Below are 25,560 nucleotides of genomic sequence, written 5' to 3'. Positions count from 1 at the left end.
CCAGAACCAGATGGCATCACAGGTGAATTCTATCAAATATTTAGAGAAGAGCTAGCGCCCAACCTTCTCAAATTCTTCAAAACAATTGCAGGGGAAGGAACACTCCCAAACTCATTCTATGAGACCACCATCACCCTGATACCAAAACCAGACAAAGATACTACAAGGAAAGTAAATTATAGACCAATATCACTGATGAATATAGATGTAAAAATCCTCAACAAAATACTAGCAAACAGAATCGAACAACACGTTAAAAGGATCATACACCATGATCAAGTGGGGTTTATCCCAGGGATGCAAGGATTCTTCAATATACACAAATCAATGTGATACACCATATTAACAAATTGTAGAATAAAACCATATGATCATCTCAATAGATGCAGGAAAAGATTTTGAGAAAATTCAACATCCATTTATGATAAAAAACTCTGCAGAGTGTGGGCATAGAGGGAAACTACCTCAACCTTATAAAGGCCATATATGACAAACCCACAGCGAACAGCATTCTCAATGGTGAAAAAGTGAAAGCGTTTCCTCTAAGATCAGGAACAAGACGAGGATGTCCACTCTCACCACTACTATTCAACATAGTTTTGGAAGTCCTAGCCATGGCAATCAGAGAAGAAAAAGAAATAAAAGGAATACAAAAAGGAAAAGAAGAAGTAAAATTGTCACTGTTTGCAGATGACATCATATCATAGATAGAGAATCCTAAAGATGCCACCAGAAAACCACTGGAGCTAATCAATGAATTTGGTAAAGTTGCAGGATACAAAATTAATGCACAGAAATATTTTGCATTCCTATACACTAAGAATGAAAGAACAGAAAGAGAAATTAAGGAAACAATCCCATTACCACTGCAACAAAAAGAATAAACTACCTAGGAATAAACCTACCTAAGGAAGTAAAAGACCTGTACTCAGAAAACTATAAGACACTGATGAAAGAAATCAAAGATGATATAAACAGATGGAGACATATACCATGTTCTTGGATTAGAAGAATCAATATTGTGAAAATGACTATACTACCCAAAGCAATCTACAGATTCAATGCAATCCCTATCAAAATACCTTTGGCATTTTCTACAGAACTAGAAAAAAAAATCTTAAAATTTGTAGGGAGACACAAAAGACCCCAGATAGCCAAAGCAGCCTTGAGGGGAAAAAAAATGAGCTGGAGGAATCAGACTTCCAGACTTCAGACTATATTACAAAGCTACAGTAACCAAGATGATATGGTACTGACACAAAAACAGAAATATAGATCAATAGAACAGGATAGAAAGCACAGAGATAAACCCACGTACCTATGGTTAACTAATCTATGACAAAGGAGGCAAGGGTATACAATGGAGAAAAGACAGTGTCTTCAGTAGGTGGTGCGGGGAAAACTGGACAGCTACATGTAAAAGAATGAAATTAGAACACTCCCTAACACCATACACAAAAATAAACTCAAAATGGATTAGAGACCTAAATGTAAGACCAGCCACTATAAAGCTCTTAGAGGAAAACCTAAGCAGAACAGTCTATGACATAAATCACAGCAAGATCCTTTTTGACCCACCTCCTAGGGAAATGGAAATAAAAACAAAAATAAAAAAATGGGACCTAATGAAACTTAAAATCTTTTGCACAGCAAAGGAAAGCATAAGCAAGATGAAAAGACAACCATCAGAATGGGAGAAAATATTTTCAAATGAAGCAAATGGCAAAGGATTAATCTCCAAAAAGCAGCTCCTGTAGCTCAATATCACAAAACCAAACAACCCAATCCAAAAATGGGCAGAAGACCTAAATAGACATTTATCCAAAGAAGATATACAGGTTGCCAACAAACACATGAAAGGATGTTGAACATCACTAATCATTAGAGAAATGCAAATCAAAACTACAGTGAGATATCACCTCACATCAGTCAGAATGGCCATCATCAAAAAATCTACAAACAATAAATGCTGGAGAGGCATTTATTGGAAAAAAGGGAACCCTCTTGCACTGTTGGTGGGAATGTAAATTGATATAGCTACTAGGGAGAACGGTATGGGGTTTCCTTAAAAACTAAAAATAGAACAACCGTACAACCCAGCAATCCCACTACTGGATATTTACCCTGAGAAAACCATAATTCAAAAAGAGTCATGTACCACAATGTTCATTGTAGCTCTATTTACAATAGCCAGGACATGGAAGCAACCTAAGTGTCCATCAACAGATAACTGGATAAAGAAGATGTGGCACATATATACAATGGAACATTATTCAGCCATAAAAAGAAACGAAATTGATTTATTTGTAGTGAGGTGGATGGATCTAGAGTCTGTCCTACAGAGTGAAGTAAGTCAGAAAGAGAAAAACAAATACCATATGCTAACACATATATATGGAATCTAAAAGAAAAATGTTTATGAAGAACCTAGGGGCAGGAAAGGATTAAGGACACAGACGTAGAGAAAGGACTTGAGGACATGGGGAGGGGGAAGGGTAAGCTGGGACAAAGTGAGAGAGTGGTATGGACATATATACACTACCAAATGTAAAATTGATAGCTACTGGGAAGCAGCCACATAGCACAGGGAGATCAGCTCGGTGCTTTGTGACCACCTAAAGGGGTGGGATAAGGGAGTGAGAGGGAAGTGCAAGAGGGAGGGGATATGGTGTTATATGTATACGTATAGCTGATTCACTTTTTCATACAGCAGAAACTAATACACAATTGTAAAGCAATTATACTCCAATAAAGATGTAAAAGAAAAAAAAAAAAAAAAGAAAGCCCAGAGACAAACCCACACACCTATGGTCCACTAATCTATGACAAAGGAGGCAAGGATATACAATGGAGAAAAGACAGTCTCTTCAATAAGTGGTGCTGGGAAAAATGGACAGCTACATGTAAAAGAATGAAATTAGAACACTCCCTAACACCATACACAAAAAATAAACTCAAAATGGATTAGAGACCGAAATGTTAGACCGGACACTATAAAACTCTTAGAGGAAAACATAGGAAGAATACTCTTTGACATAAATCACAGCAAGATCTTTTTTGATCCACCTCCTAGAGTAATGGAATAAAAAACAAAAATAAACAAATGGGATCAAATGAAACCTAAAAGCTTTTGGAAAGCAAAGGAAACTACAAAGATGACGAAAAGACAACCCTCAGAATGGGAGAAAATATTTGCAAACGAATCAATGGACAAAGGATTAATCTCCAATATATATAAACAGCACATGCACAACAACAGTAAAAAAACAGACAACCCAATCCAAAAATGGGCAGATGACGTAAACAGACATTTGTCCCAAGAAGACATACAGATGGCCAAGAAGCACATGAAAAGCTGCTCAACATCACTAATTATTAGAGAAATATAAACCAAAACTACAATGAGGTATCACCTCACACAAGTTAGAATGGGCATCATCAGAAAATCTACAAACAACAAATGCTGGAGAGGGTGTGGAGAAAAGGGAACCCTCTTACACTATTTGTGGGAATGTAAATTGATACAGTCACTATGGAGAACAGTATGGAGGTTCCTTAAAAAACTAAAAATAGAATTACCATATGACCCAGCAATCCCACTACTGGGCATATACCCAGAGAAAACCATAATTCAAAAAGACACATTCACCACAATGTTCATTGCAGCACTATTTACAATAGCCAGGTCATGGAAGCAATCTAAATGCCCATAGATAGACAAATGGAAAATATGTGGTACATATATAAAATGGAATATTACTCAGCCATAAAAAGGAATGAAATTGGGTCATTCTAGAGACGTGGATAGATCTAGAGACTGTCATACAGAGTGAAGTAAGTCAGAAAAAGAAAAACAAATATCGTATATTAACGCATACATGTGGAAACTAGAAAAATGGTACAGATGAACCGGTTTGCAAGGCAGAAATAGAGACACAGATGTAGAGAACAAATGTATGGTCACCAAGGGGGGAAAGTGGAAGGGTGGTGGTGGTGGGATGAATTGCGAGCCTGGGATTGACATATATACACTTATATGTATAAAATAGATAACCAATAAGACCCTGCTGTATAAAAAAATGAATAAAATAAAATTTAAAAATTTAAAAAAAAATATTTAAAAACATAAAACAGGAAAAAAAAGTTCTGTCCTTCCCATAGACGTATTTATATGAATGAATTATTTCCATGCTTATATCTATAAATACAAAAAGAGGAATAAAACCTACCTTGAACCAAAAATGAAAAAAAAAAAAAAACAGAACCCACTGTTCATACAGAGGAAAACCCTATCAGGGCACTTGCTCCAGTGGTAAACAGTTCTGAAGTTGGTCAGAGGTGGGGAATCGTCTCCCATGCCGCCAGCAGCTCCCCCGCAAGGAGCGTCCTCATTGCAAAGCTGGGGAACCGTGAGGAGGCGTCTCTGAGTAAACGTGAGCTGAGCCTCAGGCCAGCTGCTGCTGAACTTTTTCCACCCTTCCCAGGTAAAACACCTGAATGTATGCAAAGACTTTAAAGCCTAGAGGAAAGGGCTTGGAGTCACACCAGCGACAGCACGCAGGCCGACTTGGTGCCTGCAGGCCAGCCAGGACGGTCCTGGCCCCGGGCGCTCTTCTGGAAGCTTTCCATTTCCCTGCCTGAGGTACCCCTCCTGTCCCGGTCCCCACTGCTTTTTTCCTTCCTCACCTCTGCCCGGGGAGAAATTCCAGCAGCAGGTATGGGTGACACATCCTCTTCTTTAGCAGGTGGCAGCCCGGCAACTCCTGCAGAAAGTCCAGCAGAGCCCCACTCACACGGGGCCACTCATAGAGCACTGGGCCCTACTCCCTCCCACCAGCACAACCCCGAGACTGCTGACGGGGCAGAGAATATGGCGTCAGGCACAGCTGCAGAGGCTTTTGCTGCCTGGAGGGGTGTTTATATTGACCTCAACCCAGGCACACCTGGGAAGGGCTGGCCGGCCAGGTCAGGCTGCCCAGGTCAGCCAATCCTCGCCCCTCAGGGGCTCAGAGTTGCAGATAATGGGCCTTGCTGCACCGGCCAGATCCAAGGAACAGGTGTAGGGTCCCGAGAGTCAGGATAGACAAGGGGCGGCAGCCCTGGATTGTTTTCTAATCATTTTATCTGGTCCATGAGTGGAAGACAACTTCAAGAAGACCCTCTCCTAACGAGAGGAAACCAGGAGTCAGGGAGAGGAGGGTTGATGGGTGGAGACAGAGGCCTGGTGCCCCGGCTGCAGTGGAAGCCCCTGGAAGACCAGGTGGAGGGAGGCCGCACAGAGTGAAGCCTAGGGTCACAGACATGTCGGAGCTGCTGTTTGTTAGTTCAAGCCCTGCTCTGAGGTGCTCTGTGTCAGCTCTGAGCGACAGGTGTGCTGGGGGTGCTCTGCAATGAGGGCTATGTGCACGGTTCCTGTGTGCCCAGCTCTGCCGGGGTACCTGTCCAAGGGAGCTCCATATCCAGGGAGGGGCCTGCCCACGAGAGCCCCGTGAGCTGCTGGGTACCTGCCCAGGTGAGCTCCATATCCTGGGAGAGGCCTGACAATGAGAGCCCCGTGGGCTGCTGGGTACCTGCACAGGTGAGCTCCATATCCTGGGAGGGGCCTAACCACGAGAGCCCCGTGGGCTGCTGGCTACCTGCACAGGTGAGCTCCATATCCTGGGAGGGGCCTGACCATGAGAGCCCCGTGGGCTTCTGGGGACCTGGTAAAGGACGCCAAGACAGTCAGTGAAGCCACAGAGGATATACATCCAGTAGTTCCTAATTCCTACACCCTGCTGGTCATTCTACCATCCACCAGGACATGGTATTCTGTATTAGACTTCAATGATGCCTTCTTCTGTATTCCATTAGTCCCAGAGTCACAAGAAATTTTGGCTGTGAGTGGCAGGACTCAACATACAACAAAAACAATACTGCTTGGCCGTCCTTCCCCAGGGGTTCAAAAATTCCCACACCATCTTTGGGGAAACGTTAGCTAAAACCCTAAAAGATCTACCTCTGGAGAAGTGAACCCTCCTTCAATATGCAGACGACATTCTGGGCTTCCCTGGTGGTGCAGTGGTTGAGAATCTGCCTGCCAATGCAGGGGACACAGGTTCGAACCCTGGTCTGAGAAGAACCCATATGCCGCGGAGCAACTAGGCCCGTGAGCCACAATTACTGAGCCTGCGCGTCTGGAGCCTGTGCTCCACAATAAGAGAGGCTGCGATAGTGAGAGGCCCGCGCACCGCGATGAAGAGTGGCCCCCGCTTGCCGCAACTAGAGAAAGCCCTCGCACAGAAACGAAGACCCAACACAGCCATAAATAATAAATGAATAAATTTAAAAAAAATATGCAGAGGACATTCTGATCGCCAGCCCTACAAAGGAGGCCTCTGGACTACCTAGCCAATAAAAGATAGAAGGCGTCCAAGAAAAAGGCTCAAATATCACAGACTAAGGTGACCTGCCTGGGCTTCATTCTCACAAAGATCGGAGAAGCCCATCCCAGGAAAGGGAAGAAGCCATTTGCAGCCTCACCCTTCCTAAAACTAGAAGACAGCTTAGGGGTTCCTGGGGAGACCGGGGTTTGCTGCATCTGGATCCCTAACTACAGTCTAATACCTGGGGCTCTATATGAAACACTGAAAGGAAAAGATGATGATCCTTTTGAATAGAATCCAGAAGCGGCCTTTCAAGAATGGAAAGAGCAGTCAATTCAGACCCTTGCCCTGGACCTCCCTAATTTAGCTAAACCCTTTGACCTTTACATTCCTGGTCGAAGGCGAATCGCCCTTGGAGTTTTAGTGCAAAAACTGGGACCACTTGAAATGGAACAACGCAAGAATGCCCTCCAGGCATTGGCCAGCCACCCCATCCGACCAGGATACTGGGGGTATCTAAAAACCTGGAAATGAGCAGCCTGCAAGGCCAGCTCCCTCCTAAGGGTAAAGGACGCCACTTGGTGATGCTAACCACCCACCATGCCCTGAAGTTGCAGGGATCGCTCCGTGGGCACAATGACCTCGAGTGAGGAGGCCCTCCAACTCCAACCTCCAGAGAGACAACCTGGGGCAACAGGCCCCCATGACGACTCGTCTGACCATCACTTGACCTGGAGCTTCTCTCAGAAAACCAAAAGAGTGTGCCCCAAAAGAACAGACTATTGCTTGCAGGACTTACTGCACCCAGAGCGAAGCTAATAAACCTGGCAGGGGACCCGTAAATAACGCTGCCACCATAGAAAAGCCTACAGACACCACGGTGACGGCGGCCAATGAGACCAGATGTACTCCTGGTTACTTCAAAAGGGCGGTGACTGAGTGGCCGTCATGGTCCTGGATCACCACCGGCCCTGGACTGTCTGGGAGTTGAGCAGGCAGGGCTCTGACACCTGGTGCTGTTTGTACGTTAATTCAGTGGCCTAACTGAAGAAAGCGCAGACTACTGGTAAGAACATCTAGGCTGGCAGAAACCGTCAGCCTAAGGGGGCCGAACCAATGTGGAGCAGGGTAAAACCGGCCCCCCCAGCGTCCCTGCGCATCTCTTTCCTGGACCCTTAAAGGTCATTAGAATCTATAAAACTTCCAACGCTGGTGCTCAGGCAGACGAGCAGTGAGGGAGGAGGCCTGGGGACAATCAACCTCACCTGGAGGCTGCTGGGGAGAAGTCCTGCCCCTCCCCCCGGGTATGAGGACACCCAACTCAGCACGAAGCATTTACAGAAGAGGTGTCTGCACCCTCAGCACCACAAGAATGTGGAATGGGACAAGAGGCAGAGGAGGGGTTTGTCACCGGCAAAGCCCATTAAAAATTCCTGGGAGATAAAAATAGAATCTGGGCAATAAAATAAAGTCTAACCTTTTTTTCCTTTGTGCTTTTTCTAATTTCACTTGTTCCTAGGTTTCCACAGGCAGAGGTCCCACACCTGGCACTTCAGAACCGATTTCCTAGTGCAAAATGGCTGGGCCGACACCTCAGCTCTCGGGGCCCCGTGCAGACTCCGCCACATAGAGCCTGAGCTCCAGGCAACCCGGCCCTCGAGAGCTCCGCCCCGTCCCTCCCGCTGACGCTGACGGGATCCCTACACAGCAGCCCGGCCCACAGCCCGTGGGGGAGCGCACGCTCTCACCTCTCCATTCTCTGATCAAAATATAAAGTTTTCCTTTGCTTCTGAACCAAACTCAGTCTCGATCTCTTGGCTCCAATGACACTGGGCAGGGGGACACTTGTTGGGGCCGACTCTGCAGGATCAGTAACAGAATTTGAGAACATTGTAACTTCAATGAACAGATGTGTGAGCCAAATATTGTAACTTCAATGAACAGATGTGTGACCCAAACTGTAATTAACATAGAGCAGTGTATAAGGCTCGTGTAAAATAAAGTATTTCTAACACTTCCATTTGATATTTCCATCACTTTATTATAAGCAAGTTCAGTGGAGGGGTTTGTCGTATTTGTCAGGTCAACATTAGAGAAATGCAGTGATTTCTTTCCAAGGATGTGGATCTACTAATCTTGGCTGAAGTTTCAATCTTGTTTTGAATGATTTTCTATTGAAAATGATACCTCTCTTTCAGCTCCTAGATTTCTGAGAAGTATAAAATCTTGTATTTTTTTATTACCAAAGGGGAAAGTTGGGAGGAGGGATAAATTAACAGTTTCGGATTAACATATACACACCGCTATGTATAAAATATATCATCAACAAGGAACTGCTGTATAGCACAGGGAACTATACTCAATATTTTGTAATAACCCCTAAGGGGAAATAATCTGAAAAACAATAGATATCTATATCGACATCATCTATCAACTACAGATAAAATGGAAGCTAAAGGAGGCCGATGGTGAGCGTTTCTGACCATGAAGACTTCAATCCTCTAAAGTTCGGACTCTGCCTACAGCCCAGTCCCTTAATGAACATACATGTACCAGTAGCTTAAAAATTCCCCAGATAGGGGTTCAGGGAGACACTGATTTGAAAAAATCCCTGGTGTTCTCCTTACATACATGGGACCTTTCCTACAGCTAAAACATGCCTGTGACACCCAGAAGATGGTACACGGTTGGATCAGGAAGATTTTGGAAAAAGGCACCTCATCTCCTAATCCCCTGGTTGTCGGGTTCACCCCTCCAGCCTCTTTCCTAACATTCTCCACAATTGAGGATGTCAGCACTTTCAACATCCTGTTGCACAGAGTTTGGAATTTGTCCAGAGGATGAAGGGGAAGGAGGAGAAACAATGAAAGACAAGCCCTAGATGTTCGGACAGGCACAGGTCACACTAATTTCCAATCAAGAAGAAAAATTAACCACAGGCTCAGCCTGCCCCACCGAAGCAGTATACGGCCTAAAGCAATCTTGCGGTTTTGCAGCCAGCTCACAAAAAAGCGAGTTGAAAAATGGAGCTCAGGGGCACTGCAATTCACAAACATGCAGAGTTATAAATGATCACTCTCGTCCAAAAACATATTGAGGGAAGGCAACGAAGAGGATTTGAAAGCAAGGCAGAATTGCAGGAAACAAATTTCAGGAGGTAGATTCGAATCGCCTTTAAAGCACATGAAAAGCGGTAAAACGTCGACAATGATGCCCTTGGCCAAAGAGGGCGTATACCTTTTTTCCTGAATATATTCAGGAAAAAACGCATACGCCTTTTTTGGCCAACCAGGCAAGCCGGAAATGCAAATGAGCACTAAAAAGAAGTCTCAATACCCAGGGGTCAAAAGAGCCATTCGAAAAGACTGTAAAACACAGAAATGCAGGACAGGCCAGGGAGAAAAGGGAGCCATGTTAGGTTGATGGGCGGGATGTAATTTGCCAACGGCCACACAGGAGAAGTGTATGGTGATTCCTTAAACATCTAAAAAACACAGCTAGAGAGCATAGGACACTTCTACTCATGGGCGTATAAAATGGGAAAAATAAAAATCAACAAGACACAGGCACCCTCAAATGTTTAGGGCTGCTCTGTTTACAAGAACCTCCACTTCAGTACACCTTTAATATGCAAGGATAGAGAAAAATGGATAAAGAAGTTGTGGTACTTATGTACAAAGGAATATCACTCAGCCATGAACTCAATATCATATGGCTAGTAGCAGCATGATGAGTGGATTTAGGCACAATGTTTCTAAGTGAAATAAGTCACACAGAAAAAGACACTTATCATAAGATATTACTTATACAGGGAATGTAAAAACAGCTACACTTGAACTGAATTACAAAACAGAACAGAGTCACACGTTTAGAAAACACACTATGGCTGCCTAACGGGAAAGGTGAGGTGGGGTGATGCATAAAACAAGGGTTTCAAATTAGCTCAGATACCGTTCCATAAACTGAATATGTAATAGACAAGACGTACACCTTGCTCAGTGAACTGGACTCAACACCCCTTATTCAAGGCACAAGAATATATCTGACTAGTAAGAATCGTAAAACCTATGTATTGATATCTCTCTGTAAGTGAGTCAAATGGGTGTAAAGCAGCATAAACACAGCAGTGAAAATCAGCTAAACCCCATTCTAAAAATAAATTACAAAAAAAAACCCGAACAAATACAATGAAACAGAGAGAAATTAGTAATAAGTTCGTTCAGGGGCAGTGAAGCAACCTGGATTGACCATATCTAGAGCCACGGCTGGGTTACACATAAGGCTGGACACTCTTGGGGCTGAGAGGACTGGTGAGGTTGGGTGAGCAAACGCAGACCCTTTAAAGTAATACTGCGTGGTACCCATCCCATGGGTCCCAAATCTCCAGGTTCAAGGGCATCTGCCTACATCGAAAACATGCATGAGAAACCCAGAAGATGGTACATCGAGTGATCGGGAAAGGTTTCTAAAACGCACCTCATTTCTCATCTCCTTGTGCTCGAGTTCGCCATTCCAGCCACTTTACTAGCAATCTCCCTCTTTGGAGAATCAGCACCTTTAACCTCCTGTTCCATACAGGTGGCAATTTGTCCTGAGGATGAACGGGAAGAGGGGGAACCAATGAGAGACTAGCTCTAGGTGTTGGGACAGGCACAGGTCACTCTATTTTCCCATCAGGAAGAAGAATTAAGCACAGGCTCAGTCTGCCGCCCGGAAGCAGAATAGGCCCTAAAGCAATCCTGCGCTTTTGCGGCCAGCTCCCAAGAGAGCGAGTTGAAAAATGGAGCTCAGGGGCACTGCAATTCACAAACCTGCAGACTTATAAATGATAACTCTTGTCTACAAATATATTGAGGGAAGGCAACAAAGAGGATTTGAAAGCAAGGCAGAATTGCAGGAAACAGATTTCAGGAGGCAGATTCGAATCGACGTTAAAGCACAGGAAAAGCGGCAAAACCTCGACAATGATGCCCTTGGCCAAAAAGGGCGTATGCGTTTTTTCCTGAATATATTCAGGAAAAAACGCATACGCCCTTTTTGGCCAACCAAGCAACCTGGAAAGGCAAATCAGCGCTACAAAGAAGTCTCGCTTCCCATCGGTCAAAAGGGCCATGCTGAATAAAGTGTCAAAACCAGAAATGCAGGACAGGCCACGGAGAAACGGGAGCCTTGCTACGCTGATGGGCGGGATGTAAATTGCCAACAGCCACTCTGGAGAAGTGTACGGAGTGTCCTGAAACATTTACAAAACTCAGCTTAGAGAGCATAGGGCACTTCCACTCATGGGCGTATAAATTGGGAAAACTAAAAATCAGCAAGACACAAGCACCCCAAAGTTTAGGGCTGCTCTGTTGACAAGAACCTCCACTTCGTTACACCTTAAATATCCCAGGAAAGAGAAAAATGGATAAAGAAGTTGTGGTCCTTATGTACAATGGAATATCACTCAGCCATGAAATCAACGTCATAAGGCTAGTAGCAGCATGATGAGTGGATTTAGGTACGACGATTCTAAGTGAAATAAGTCACACAGAAAAAGACACTTATCATAAGATATCACTTATAGAGGGAATGTAAAAACCGCTACCCTTGAACTGAATTACAAAACAGAACAGAGTCACACGGTTAGAAAACACACTATGGCTGCCTAACGGCAAAGGTGAGGTGGGGTGATGCATAAAACAAGGGTTTCAAATTAGCTCAGATACCGTTCCATAAACCCAATACATAATAGACAAGACCTACTCCTTGCTCAGGGAACTGGACTCAACACCCCCTATTCACCGCCCAAGAATATATCTGACTAGCAAGAATCTTAAAACTTATGTATTGATATCTCTCTGTAAGTGAGTCAAGTGGGTGTAAAGCTGCATAAACACAGCAGTGAAAAGCAGCTAAACCCCATTATAAAACTCAATTAATTTTAAAAACCCGTGAAACAAATACAGTGAAAGAGAGAGAAATTCTCACAAAATTCGTTCAGGGGCTGTGATGCCACCTGGATTGACCATATCTAGACCTGCAGCTGATTGAGACATAAGGGTGGACACTCTTGGGGCTGAGAGGTTTGGTGAGGTTGGGTGAGCAAACGCAGACGCTTTAAAGTAATACTGTGTGGTACCCATCCCATGGGTCCCAAATCTCCAGGTTCAAGGGCATCTTCCTACATCGAAAACATGCATGAGAAACCCAGAAGATGGTCCACCGAGTGATCGGGAAAGGTTTCTAAAACGCACCTCATTTCTCTTCTCCTTGTGCTCGAGTTCGCCATTCCAGCCGCTTTACTAGCAATCTCCCTCCTTGGAGAATCAGCACCTTTAACCTCCTGTTCCATACAGGTGGCAATTTGAACTGAGGGTGAAAGGGAAGACGGGGAACCAATGAGAGACTAGCTCTAGGTGTTAGGACAGGCACAGGTCACTCTATTTTCCCATCAGGAAGAAGAATTAAGCACAGGCTCAGTCTGCCGCCCGGAAGCAGAATAGGGCCTAAAGCAATCCTGCGCTTTTGCGGCCAGCTCCCAAGAGAGCGAGTTGAAAAATGGAGCTCAGGGGCACTGCAATTCACAAACCTGCAGAGTTATAAATGATAACTCTCGTCTACAAATATATTGAGGGAAGGCAACAAAGAGGATTTGAAAGCAAGGCAGAATTGCAGGAAACAGATTTCAGGAGGCAGATTCGAATCGCCTTTAAAGCACAGGAAAAGCGGCAAAACCTCGACAATGATGCCCTTGGCCAAAAAGGGCGTATGCGTTTTTTCCTGAATATATTCAGGAAAAAACGCATACGCCCTTTTTGGCCAGCCAAGCAACCTGGAAAGGCAAATCAGCGCTACAAAGAAGTCTCGCTTCCCATCGGTCAAAAGGGCCATGCTGAATAAAGTGTCAAAACCAGAAATGCAGGACAGGCCACGGAGAAACGGGAGCCTTGCTACGCTGATGGGCGGGATGTAAATTGCCAACAGCCACTCTGGAGAAGTGTACGGTGTGTCTTGAAACATTTACAAAACTCAGCGTAGAGAGCATAGGGCACTTCCACTCATGGGCGTATAAATTGGGAAAACTAAAAATCAGCAAGACACAAGCACCCCAAAGTTTAGGGCTGCTCTGTTGACAAGAACCTCCACTTCGTTACACCTTAAATATCCCAGGAAAGAGAAAAATGGATAAAGAAGTTGTGGTCCTTATGTACAATGGAATATCACTCAGCCATGAAATCAACGTCATAAGGCTAGTAGCAGCATGATGAGTGGATTTAGGTACGACGATTCTAAGTGAAATAAGTCACACAGAAAAAGACACTTGTCATAAGATATCACTTATAGAGGGAATGTAAAAACCGCTACCCTTGAACTGAATTACAAAACAGAACAGAGTCACAAGGTTAGAAAACACACTATGGCTGCCTAACGGCAAAGGTGAGGTGGGGTGATGCATAAAACAAGGGTTTCAAATTAGCTCAGATACCGTTACATAAACCCAATATGTAATAGACAAGACCTACTCCTTGCTCAGGGAACTGGACTCAACACCCCCTATTCACCGCCCAAGAGTATATCTGACTAGTAAGAATCTTAAAACCTATGTATTGATATCTCTCTGTAAGTGAGTCAAGTGGGTGTAAAGCTGCATAAACACAGCAGTGAAAAGCAGCTAAACCCCATTATAAAACTCAATTAATTTTAAAAACCCATGAAACAAAGACAGTGAAAGAGAGAGAAATTCTCACAAAATTCGTTCAGGGGCTGTGATGCCACCTCGATTGACCATATCTAGAACTGCAGCCGATTGAGACATAAGGGTGGACACTCTTGGGGCTGAGAGGTTTGGTGAGGTTGGGTGAGCAAACGCAGACGCTTTAACGTAATACTGTGTGGTACCCATCCCATGGGTCCCAAATCTCCAGGTTCAAGGGCATCTTCCTACATCGAAAACATGCATGAGAAACCCAGAAGATGGTCCACCGAGTGATCGGGAAAGGTTTCTAAAACGCACCTCATTTCTCATCTCCTTGTGCTCGAGTTCGCCATTCCAGCCGCTTTACTAGCAATCTCCCTCCTTGGAGAATCAGCACCTTTAACCTCCTGTTCCATACAGGTGGCAATTTGTCCTGAGGATGAACGGGAAGAGGGGGAATCAATGAGAGACTAGCTCTAGGTGTTGGGACAGGCACAGGTCACTCTATTTTCCCATCAGGAAGAAGAATTAAGCACAGGCTCAGTCTGCCGCCCGGAAGCAGAATAGGGCCTAAAGCAATCCTGCGCTTTTGCGGCCAGCTCCCAAGAGAGCGAGTTGAAAAATGGAGCTCAGGGGCACTGCAATTCACAAACCTGCAGAGTTATAAATGATAACTCTCGTCTACAAATATATTGAGGGAAGGCAACAAAGAGGATTTGAAAGCAAGGCAGAATTGCAGGAAACAGATTTCAGGAGGCAGATTCGAATCGCCTTTAAAGCACAGGAAAAGCGGCAAAACCTCGACAATGATGCCCTTGGCCAAAAAGGGCGTATGCGTTTTTTCCTGAATATATTCAGGAAAAAACGCATACGCCCTTTTTGGCCAGCCAAGCAACCTGGAAAGGCAAATCAGCGCTACAAAGAAGTCTCGCTTCCCATCGGTCAAAAGGGCCATGCTGAATAAAGTGTCAAAACCAGAAATGCAGGACAGGCCACGGAGAAACGGGAGCCTTGCTACGCTGATGGGCGGGATGTAAATTGCCAACAGCCACTCTGGAGAAGTGTACGGTGTGTCTTGAAACTTTTACAAAACTCAGCTTAGAGAGCATAGGGCACTTCCACTCATGGGCGTATAAATTGGGAAAACTAAAAATCAGCAGGACACAAGCACCCCAAAGTTTAGGGCTGCTCTGTTGACAAGAACCTCCACTTCGTTACACCTTAAATATCCCAGGAAAGAGAAAAATGGATAAAGAAGTTGTGGTCCTTATGTACAATGGAATATCACTCAGCCATGAAATCAACGTCATAAGGCTAGTAGCAGCATGATGAGTGGATTTAGGTACGACGATTCTAAGTGAAATAAGTCACACAGAAAAAGACACTTATCGTAAGATATCACTTATAGAGGGAATGTAAAAACCGCTACCCTTGAACTGAATTACAAAACAGAACAGAGTCACAAGGTTAGAAAACACACTATGGCTGCCTAACGGCAAAGGTGAGGTGGGGTGATGCATAAAACAAGGGTTTCAAATTAGCTCAGATACCGTTACATAAACCCAATATGTAATAGACAAGACCTACTCCTTGCTCAGGGAACTGGACTCAACACCCCCTATTCACCGCCCAAGAGTATATCTGACTAGTAAGAATCTTAAAACCTATGTATTGATATCTCTCTGTAAGTGAGTCAAGTGGGTGTAAAGCTGCATAAACACAGCAGTGAAAAGCAGCTAAACCCCATTATAAAACTCAATTAATTTTAAAAACCCGTGAAACAAAGACAGTGAAAGAGAGAGAAATTCTCACAAAATTCGTTCAGGGGCTGTGATGCCACCTCGATTGACCATATCTAGAACTGCAGCCGATTGAGACATAAGGGTGGACACTCTTGGGGCTGAGAGGTTTGGTGAGGTTGGGTGAGCAAACGCAGACGCTTTAACGTAATACTGTGTGGTACCCATCCCATGGGTCCCAAATCTCCAGGTTCAAGGGCATCTTCCTACATCGAAAACATGCATGAGAAACCCAGAAGATGGTCCACCGAGTGATCGGGAAAGGTTTCTAAAACGCACCTCATTTCTCATCTCCTTGTGCTCGAGTTCGCCATTCCAGCCGCTTTACTAGCAATCTCCCTCCTTGGAGAATCAGCACCTTTAACCTCCTGTTCCATACAGGTGGCAATTTGTCCTGAGGATGAACGGGAAGAGGGGGAATCAATGAGAGACTAGCTCTAGGTGTTGGGACAGGCACAGGTCACTCTATTTTCCCATCAGGAAGAAGAATTAAGCACAGGCTCAGTCTGCCGCCCGGAAGCAGAATAGGGCCTAAAGCAATCCTGCGCTTTTGCGGCCAGCTCCCATGAGAGCGAGTTGAAAAATGGAGCTCAGGGGCACTGCAATTCACAAACCTGCAGACTTATAAATGATAACTCTCGTCTACAAATATATTGAGGGAAGGCAACAAAGAGGATTTGAAAGCAAGGCAGAATTGCAGGAAACAGATTTCAGGAGGCAGATTCGAATCGCCTTTAAAGCACAGGAAAAGCGGCAAAACCTCGACAATGATGCCCTTGGCCAAAAAGGGCGTATGCGTTTTTTCCTGAATATATTCAGGAAAAAACGCATACGCCCTTTTTGGCCAACCAAGCAACCTGGAAAGGCAAATCAGCGCTACAAAGAAGTCTCGCTTCCCATCGGTCAAAAGGGCCATGCTGAATAAAGTGTCAAAACCAGAAATGCAGGACAGGCCACGGAGAAACGGGAGCCTTGCTACGCTGATGGGCGGGATGTAAATTGCCAACAGCCACTCTGGAGAAGTGTACGGTGTGTCCTGAAACATTTACAAAACTCAGCTTAGAGAGCATAGGGCACTTCCACTCATGGGCGTATAAATTGGGAAAACTAAAAATCAGCAGGACACAAGCACACCAAAGTTTAGGGCTGCTCTGTTGACAAGAACCTCCACTTCGTTACACCTTAAATATCCCAGGAAAGAGAAAAATGGATAAAGAAGTTGTGGTCCTTATGTACAATGGAATATCACTCAGCCATGAAATCAACGTCATAAGGCTAGTAGCAGCATGATGAGTGGATTTAGGTACGATGATTCTAAGTGAAATAAGTCACACAGAAAAAGACACTTATCATAAGATATCACTTATAGAGGGAATGTAAAAACCGCTACCCTTGAACTGAATTACAGAACAGAACAGAGTCACACGGTTAGAAAACACACTATGGCTGCCTAACGCCAAAGGTGAGGTGGGGTGATGCATAAAACAAGGGTTTCAAATTAGCTCAGATACCGTTCCATAAACCCAATATGTAATAGACAAGACCTACTCCTTGCTCAGGGAACTGGACTCAACACCCCCTATTCACCGCCCAAGAATATATCTGACTAGTAAGAATCTTAAAACTTATGTATTGATATCTCTCTCTAAGTGAGTCAAGTGGGTGTAAAGCTGCATAAACACAGCAGTGAAAAGCAGCTAAACCCCATTATAAAACTCAATTAATTTTAAAAACCCGTGAAACAAAGACAGTGAAAGAGAGAGAAATTCTCACAAAATTCGTTCAGGGGCTGTGATGCCACCTCGATTGACCATATCTAGACCTGCAGCCGATTGAGACATAAGGGTGGACACTCTTGGGGCTGAGAGGTTTGGTGAGGTTGGGTGAGCAAACGCAGACGCTTTAAAGTAATACTGTGTGGTACCCATCCCATGGGTCCCAAATCTCCAGGTTCAAGGGCATCTTCCTACATCGAAAACATGCATGAGAAACCCAGAAGATGGTCCACCGAGTGATCGGGGTAGGTTTCTAAAACGCACCTCATTTCTCATCTCCTTGTGCTCGAGTTCGCCATTCCAGCCGCTTTACTAGCAATCTCCCTCCTTGGAGAATCAGCACCTTTAACCTCCTGTTCCATACAGGTGGCAATTTGAACTGAGGATGAACGGGAAGACGGGGAACCAATGAGAGACTAGCTCTAGGTGTTGGGACAGGCACAGGTCACTCTATTTTCCCATCAGGAAGAAGAATTAACCACAGGCTCAGTCTGCCGCCCGGAAGCAGAATAGGGCCTAAAGAAAACCTTGCGCTTTTGCGGCCAGCTCCCAAGAGAGCGAGTTGAAAAATGGAGCTCAGGGGCACTGCAATTCACAAACCTGCAGACTAATAAATGATAACTCTCGTCTACAAATATATTGAGGGAAGGCAACAAAGAGGATTTGAAAGCAAGGCAGAATTGCAGGAAACAGATTTCAGGAGGCAGATTCGAATCGCCTTTAAAGCACAGGAAAAGCGGCAAAACCTCGACAATGATGCCCTTGGCCAAAAAGGGCGTATGCGTTTTTTCCTGAATATATTCAGGAAAAAACGCATACGCCCTTTTTGGCCAACCAAGCAACCTGGAAAGGCAAATCAGCGCTACAAAGAAGTCTCGCTTCCCATCGGTCAAAAGGGCCATGCTGAATAAAGTGTCAAAACCAGAAATGCAGGACAGGCCACGGAGAAAAGGGAGCCTTGCTACGCTGATGGGCGGGATGTAAATTGCCAACAGCCACTCTGGAGAAGTGTACGGTGTGTCCTGAAACATTTACAAAACTCAGCTTAGAGAGCATAGGGCACTTCCACTCATGGGCGTATACATTGGGAAAACTAGAAATCAGCAGGACACAAGCACCCCAAAGTTTAGGGCTGCTCTGTTGACAAGAACCTCCACTTCGTTACACCTTAAATATCCCAGGAAAGAGAAAAATGGATAAAGAAGTTGTGGTCCTTATGTACAATGGAATATCACTCAGCCATGAAATCAATGTCATAAGGCTAGTAGCAGCATGATGAGTGGATTTAGGTACGACGATTCTAAGTGTAATAAGTCACACAGAAAAAGACACTTATCATAAGATATCACTTATAGAGGGAATGTAAAAACCGCTACCCTTGAACTGAATTACAGAACAGAACAGAGTCACACGGTTAGAAAACACACTATGGCTGCCTAACGGGAAAGGTGAGGTGGGGTGATGCATAAAACAAGGGTTTCAAATTAGCTCAGATACCGTTCCATAAACCCAATATGTAATAGACAAGACCTACTCCTTGCTCAGGGAACTGGACTCAACACCCCGTATTCACCGCCCAAGAATATATCTGACTAGTAAGAATCTTAAAACTTATGTATAGATATCTCTCTGTAAGTGAGTCAAGTGGGTGTAAAGCTGCATAAACACAGCAGTGAAAAGCAGCTAAACCCCATTATAAAACTCAATTAATTTAAAAAACCCGTGAAACAAAGACAGTGAAAGAGAGAGAAATTCTCACAAAATTCGTTCAGGGGCTGTGATGCCACCTCGATTGACCATATCTAGACCTGCAGCCGATTGAGACATAAGGGTGGACACTCTTGGGGCTGAGAGGTTTGGTGAGGTTGGGTGAGCAAACGCAGACGCTTTAAAGTAATACTGTGTGGTACCCATCCCATGGGTCCCAAATCTCCAGGTTCAAGGGCATCTTCCTACATCGAAAACATGCATGAGAAACCCAGAAGATGGTCCACCGAGTGATCGGGGAAGGTTTCTAAAACGCACCTCATTTCTCATCTCCTTGTGCTCGAGTTCGTCATTCCAGCCGCTTTACTAGCAATCTCCCTCCTTGGAGAATCAGCACCTTTAACCTCCTGTTCCATACAGGTGGCAATTTGAACTGAGGATGAACGGGAAGACGGGGAACCAATGAGAGACTAGCTCTAGGTGTTGGGACAGGCACAGGTCACTCTATTTTCCCATCAGGAAGAAGAATTAACCACAGGCTCAGTCTGCCGCCCGGAAGCAGAATAGGGCCTAAAGAAATCCTGCGCTTTTGCGGCCAGCTCCCAAGAGAGCGAGTTGAAAAATGGAGCTCAGGGGCACTGCAATTCACAAACCTGCAGACATATAAATGATAACTCTCGTCTACAAATATATTGAGGGAAGGCAACAAAGAGGATTTGAAAGCAAGGCAGAATTGCAGGAAACAGATTTCAGGAGGCAGATTCGAATCGCCTTTAAAGCACAGGAAAAGCGGCAAAACCTCGACAATGATGCCCTTGGCCAAAAAGGGCGTATGCGTTTTTTCCTGAATATATTCAGGAAAAAACGCATACGCCCTTTTTGGCCAACCAAGCAACCTGGAAAGGCAAATCAGCGCTACAAAGAAGTCTCGCTTCGCATCGGTCAAAAGGGCCATGCTGAATAAAGTGTCAAAACCAGAAATGCAGGACAGGCCACGGAGAAAAGGGAGCCTTGCTACGCTGATGGGCGGGATGTAAATTGCCAACAGCCACTCTGGAGAAGTGTACGGTGTGTCCTGAAACATTTACAAAACTCAGCTTAGAGAGCATAGGGCACTTCCACTCATGGGCGTATACATTGGGAAAACTAGAAATCAGCAAGACACAAGCACCCCAAAGTTTAGGGCTGCTCTGTTGACAAGAACCTCCACTTCGTTACACCTTAAATATCCCAGGAAAGAGAAAAATGGATAAAGAAGTTGTGGTCCGTATGTACAATGGAATATCACTCAGCCATGAAATCAACGTCATAAGGCTAGTAGCAGCATGATGAGTGGATTTAGGTACGACGATTCTAAGTGTAATAAGTCACACAGAAAAAGACACTTATCATAAGATATCACTTATAGAGGGAATGTAAAAACGGCTACCCTTGAACTGAATTACAAAACAGAACAGAGTCACACGGTTAGAAAACACACTATGGCTTCCTAACGGGAAAGGTGAGGTGGGGTGATGCATAAAACAAGGGTTTCAAATTAGCTCAGATACCGTTCCATAAACCCAATATGTAATAGACAAGACCTACTCCTTGCTCAGGGAACTGGACTCAACACCCCCTATTCACCGCCCAAGAGTATATCTGACTAGTAAGAATCTTAAAACCTATGTATTGATATCTCTCTGTAAGTGAGTCAAGTGGGTGTAAAGCTGCATAAACACAGCAGTGAAAAGCAGCTAAACCCCATTATAAAACTCAATTAATTTTAAAAACCCGTGAAACAAAGACAGTGAAAGAGAGAGAAATTCTCACAAAATTCGTTCAGGGGCTGTGATGCCACCTGGATTGACCATACCTAGACCTGCAGCTGATTGAGACATAAGGGTGGACACTCTTGGGGCTGAGAGGTTTGGTGAGGTTGGGTGAGCAAACGCAGACGCTTTAAAGTAATACTGCGTGGTACCCATCCCATGGGTCCCAAATCTCCAGGTTCAAGGGCATCTGCCTACATCGAAAACATGCATGAGAAACCCAGAAGATGGTACATCGAGTGATCGGGAAAGGTTTCTAAAACGCACCTCATTTCTCATCTCCTTGTGCTCGGGTTCGCCATTCCAGCCGCTTTACTAGCAATCTCCCTCCTTGGAGAATCAGCACCTTTAACCTCCTGTTCCATACAGGTTGCAATTTGTCCTGAGGGTGAACGGGAAGAGGGGGAACCAATGAGAGACTAGCTCTAGGTGTTGGGACAGGCACAGGTCACTCTATTTTCCCATCAGGAAGAAGAATTAACCACAGGCTCAGTCTGCCGCCCGGAAGCAGAATAGGGCCTAAAGAAAACCTTGCGCTTTTGCGGCCAGCTCCCAAGAGAGCGAGTTGAAAAATGGAGCTCAGGGGCACTGCAATTCACAAACCTGCAGACTTATAAATGATAACTCTCGTCTACAAATATATTGACGGAAGGCAACAAAGAGGATTTGAAAGCAAGGCAGAATTGCAGGAAACAGATTTCAGGAGGCAGATTCGAATCGCCTTTAAAGCACAGGAAAAGCGGCAAAACCTCGACAATGATGCCCTTGGCCAAAAAGGGCGTATGCGTTTTTTCCTGAATATATTCAGGAAAAAACGCATACGCCCTTTTTGGCCAACCAAGCAACCTGGAAAGGCAAATCAGCGCTACAAAGAAGTCTCGCTTCCCATCGGTCAAAAGGGCCATGCTGAATAAAGTGTCAAAACCAGAAATGCAGGACAGGCCACGGAGAAACGGGAGCCTTGCTACGCTGATGGGCGGGATGTAAATTGCAAACAGCCACTCTGGAGAAGTGTACGGTGTGTCCTGAAACATTTACAAAACTCAGCTTAGAGAGCATAGGGCACTTCCACTCATGGGCGTATAAATTGGGAAAACTAAAAATCAGCAGGACACAAGCACACCAAAGTTTAGGGCTGCTCTGTTGACAAGAACCTCCACTTCGTTACACCTTAAATATCCCAGGAAAGAGAAAAATGGATAAAGAAGTTGTGGTCCTTATGTACAATGGAATATCACTCAGCCATGAAATCAATGTCATAAGGCTAGTAGCAGCATGATGAGTGGATTTAGGTACGATGATTCTAAGTGAAATAAGTCACACAGAAAAAGACACTTATCATAAGATATCACTTATAGAGGGAATGTAAAAACCGCTACCCTTGAACTGCATTACAAAACAGAACAGAGTCACACGGTTAGAAAACACACTATGGCTGCCTAACGGCAAAGGTGAGGTGGGGTGATGCATAAAACAAGGGTTTCAAATTAGCTCAGATACCGTTCCATAAACCCAATATGTAATAGACAAGACCTACTCCTTGCTCAGGGAACTGGACTCAACACCCCCTATTCACCGCCCAAGACTATATCTGACTAGTAAGAATCTTAAAACTTATGTATTGATATCTCTCTGTAAGTGAGTCAAGTGGTTGTAAAGCTGCATAAACACAGCAGTGAAAAGCAGCTAAACCCCATTATAAAACTCAATTAATTTTAAAATCCCGTGAAACAAAGACAGTGAAAGAGAGAGAAATTCTCACAAAATTCGTTCAGGGGCTGTGATGCCACCTCGATTGACCATATCTAGACCTGCAGCCGATTGAGACATAAGGGTGGACACTCTTGGGGCTGAGAGTTTTGGTGAGGTTGGGTGAGCAAACGCAGACGCTTTAAAGTAATACTGTGTGGTACCCATCCCATGGGTCCCAAATCTACAGGTTCAAGGGCATCTTCCTACATCGAAAACATGCATGAGAAACCCAGAAGATGGTCCACCGAGTGATCGGGAAAGGTTTCTAAAACGCACCTCATTTCTCATCTCCTTGTGCTCGAGTTCGTCATTCCAGCCGCTTTACTAGCAATCTCCCTCCTTGGAGAATCAGCACCTTTAACCTCCTGTTCCATACAGGTGGCAATTTGAACTGAGGATGAACGGGAAGACGGGGAACCAATGAGAGACTAGCTCTAGGTGTTGGGACAGGCACAGGTAACTCTATTTTCCCATCAGGAAGAAGAATTAACCACAGGCTCAGTCTGCCGCCCAGAAGCAGAATAGTGCCTAAAGCAATCCTGCGCTTTTGCGGCCAGCTCCCAAGAGAGCGAGTTGAAAAATGGAGCTCAAGGGCACGGAAATTCACAAACCTGCAGACTTATAAATGATAACTCTCGTCTACAAATATATTGAGGGAAGGCAACAAAGAGGATTTGAAAGCAAGGCAGAATTGCAGGAAACAGATTTCAGGAGGCAGATTCGAATCGCCTTTAAAGCACAGGAAAAGCGACAAAACCTCGACAATGATGCCCTTGGCCAAAAAGGGCGTATGCGTTTTTTCCTGAATATATTCAGGAAAAAACGCATACGCCCTTTTTGGCCAACCAAGCAACCTGGAAAGGCAAATCAGCGCTACAAAGAAGTCTCGCTTCCCATCGGTCAAAAGGGCCATGCTGAATAAAGTGTCAAAACCAGAAATGCTGGAAAGGCCACGGAGAAAAGGGAGCCTTGCTACGCTGATGGGCGGGATGTAAATTGCCAACAGCCACTCTGGAGAAGTGTACGGTGTGTCCTGAAACATTTACAAAACTCAGCTTAGAGAGCATAGGGCACTTCCACTCATGGGCGTATACATTGGGAAAACTAGAAATCAGCAAGACACAAGCACCCCAAAGTTTAGGGCTGCTCTGTTGACAAGAACCTCCACTTCGTTACACCTTAAATATCCCAGGAAAGAGAAAAATGGATAAAGAAGTTGTGGTCCGTATGTACAATGGAATATCACTCAGCCATGAAATCAACGTCATAAGGCTAGTAGCAGCATGATGAGTGGATTTAGGTACGACGATTCTAAGTGTAATAAGTCACACAGAAAAAGACACTTATCATAAGATATCACTTATAGAGGGAATGTAAAAACCGCTACCCTTGAACTGAATTACAAAACAGAACAGAGTCACAAGGTTAGAAAACACACTATGGCTGCCTAACGGGAAAGGTGAGGTGGGGTGATGCATAAAACAAGGGTTTCAAATTAGCTCAGATACCGTTCCATAAACCCAATATGTAATAGACAAGACCTACTCCTTGCTCAGGGAACTGGACTCAACACCCCCTATTCACCGACCAAGAATATATCTGACTAGTAAGAATCTTAAAACTTATGTATTGATATCTCTCTGTAAGTGAGTCAAGTGGGTGTAAAGCTGCATAAACACAGCAGTGAAAAGCAGCTAAACCCCATTATAAAACTCAATTAATTTAAAAAACCCGTGAAACAAAGACAGTGAAAGAGAGAGAAATTCTCACAAAATTCGTTCAGGGGCTGTGATGCCACCTCGATTGACCATATCTAGACCTGCAGCCGATTGAGACATAAGGGTGGACACTCTTGGGGCTGAGAGGTTTGGTGAGGTTGGGTGAGCAAACGCAGACGCTTTAAAGTAATACTGTGTGGTACCCATCCCATGGGTCCCAAATCTCCAGGTTCAAGGGCATCTTCCTACATCGAAAACATGCATGAGAAACCCAGAAGATGGTCCACCGAGTGATCGGGGAAGGTTTCTAAAACGCACCTCATTTCTCATCTCCTTGTGCTCGAGTTCGTCATTCCAGCCGCTTTACTAGCAATCTCCCTCCTTGGAGAATCAGCACCTTTAACCTCCTGTTCCATACAGGTGGCAATTTGAACTGAGGATGAACGGGAAGACGGGGAACCAATGAGAGACTAGCTCTAGGTGTTGGGACAGGCACAGGTCACTCTATTTTCCCATCAGGAAGAAGAATTAAGCACAGGCTCAGTCTGCCGCCCGGAAGCAGAATAGGGCCTAAAGCAATCCTGCGCTTTTGCGGCCAGCTCCCAAGAGAGCGAGTTGAAAAATGGAGCTCAGGGGCACTGCAATTCACAAACCTGCAGACTTATAAATGATAACTCTCGTCTACAAATATATTGAGGGAAGGCAACAAAGAGGATTTGAAAGCAAGGCAGAATTGCAGGAAACAGATTTCAGGAGGCAGATTCGAATCGCCTTTAAAGCACAGGAAAAGCGGCAAAACCTCGACAATGATGCCCTTGGCCAAAAAGGGCGTATGCGTTTTTTCCTGAATATATTCAGGAAAAAACGCATATGCCCTTTTTGGCCAACCAAGCAACCTGGAAAGGCAAATCAGCGCTACAAAGAAGTCTCGCTTCCCATCGGTCAAAAGGGCCAT

The sequence above is a fragment of the Eschrichtius robustus genome, chromosome 7, assembly GCF_028021215.1.
Source record: "Eschrichtius robustus isolate mEscRob2 chromosome 7, mEscRob2.pri, whole genome shotgun sequence".
Taxonomy (NCBI): domain Eukaryota; kingdom Metazoa; phylum Chordata; class Mammalia; order Artiodactyla; family Eschrichtiidae; genus Eschrichtius; species Eschrichtius robustus.
The sequence above is the reverse complement of the archived record's forward strand: the minus strand, read 5'-3'. Positions refer to the sequence as shown.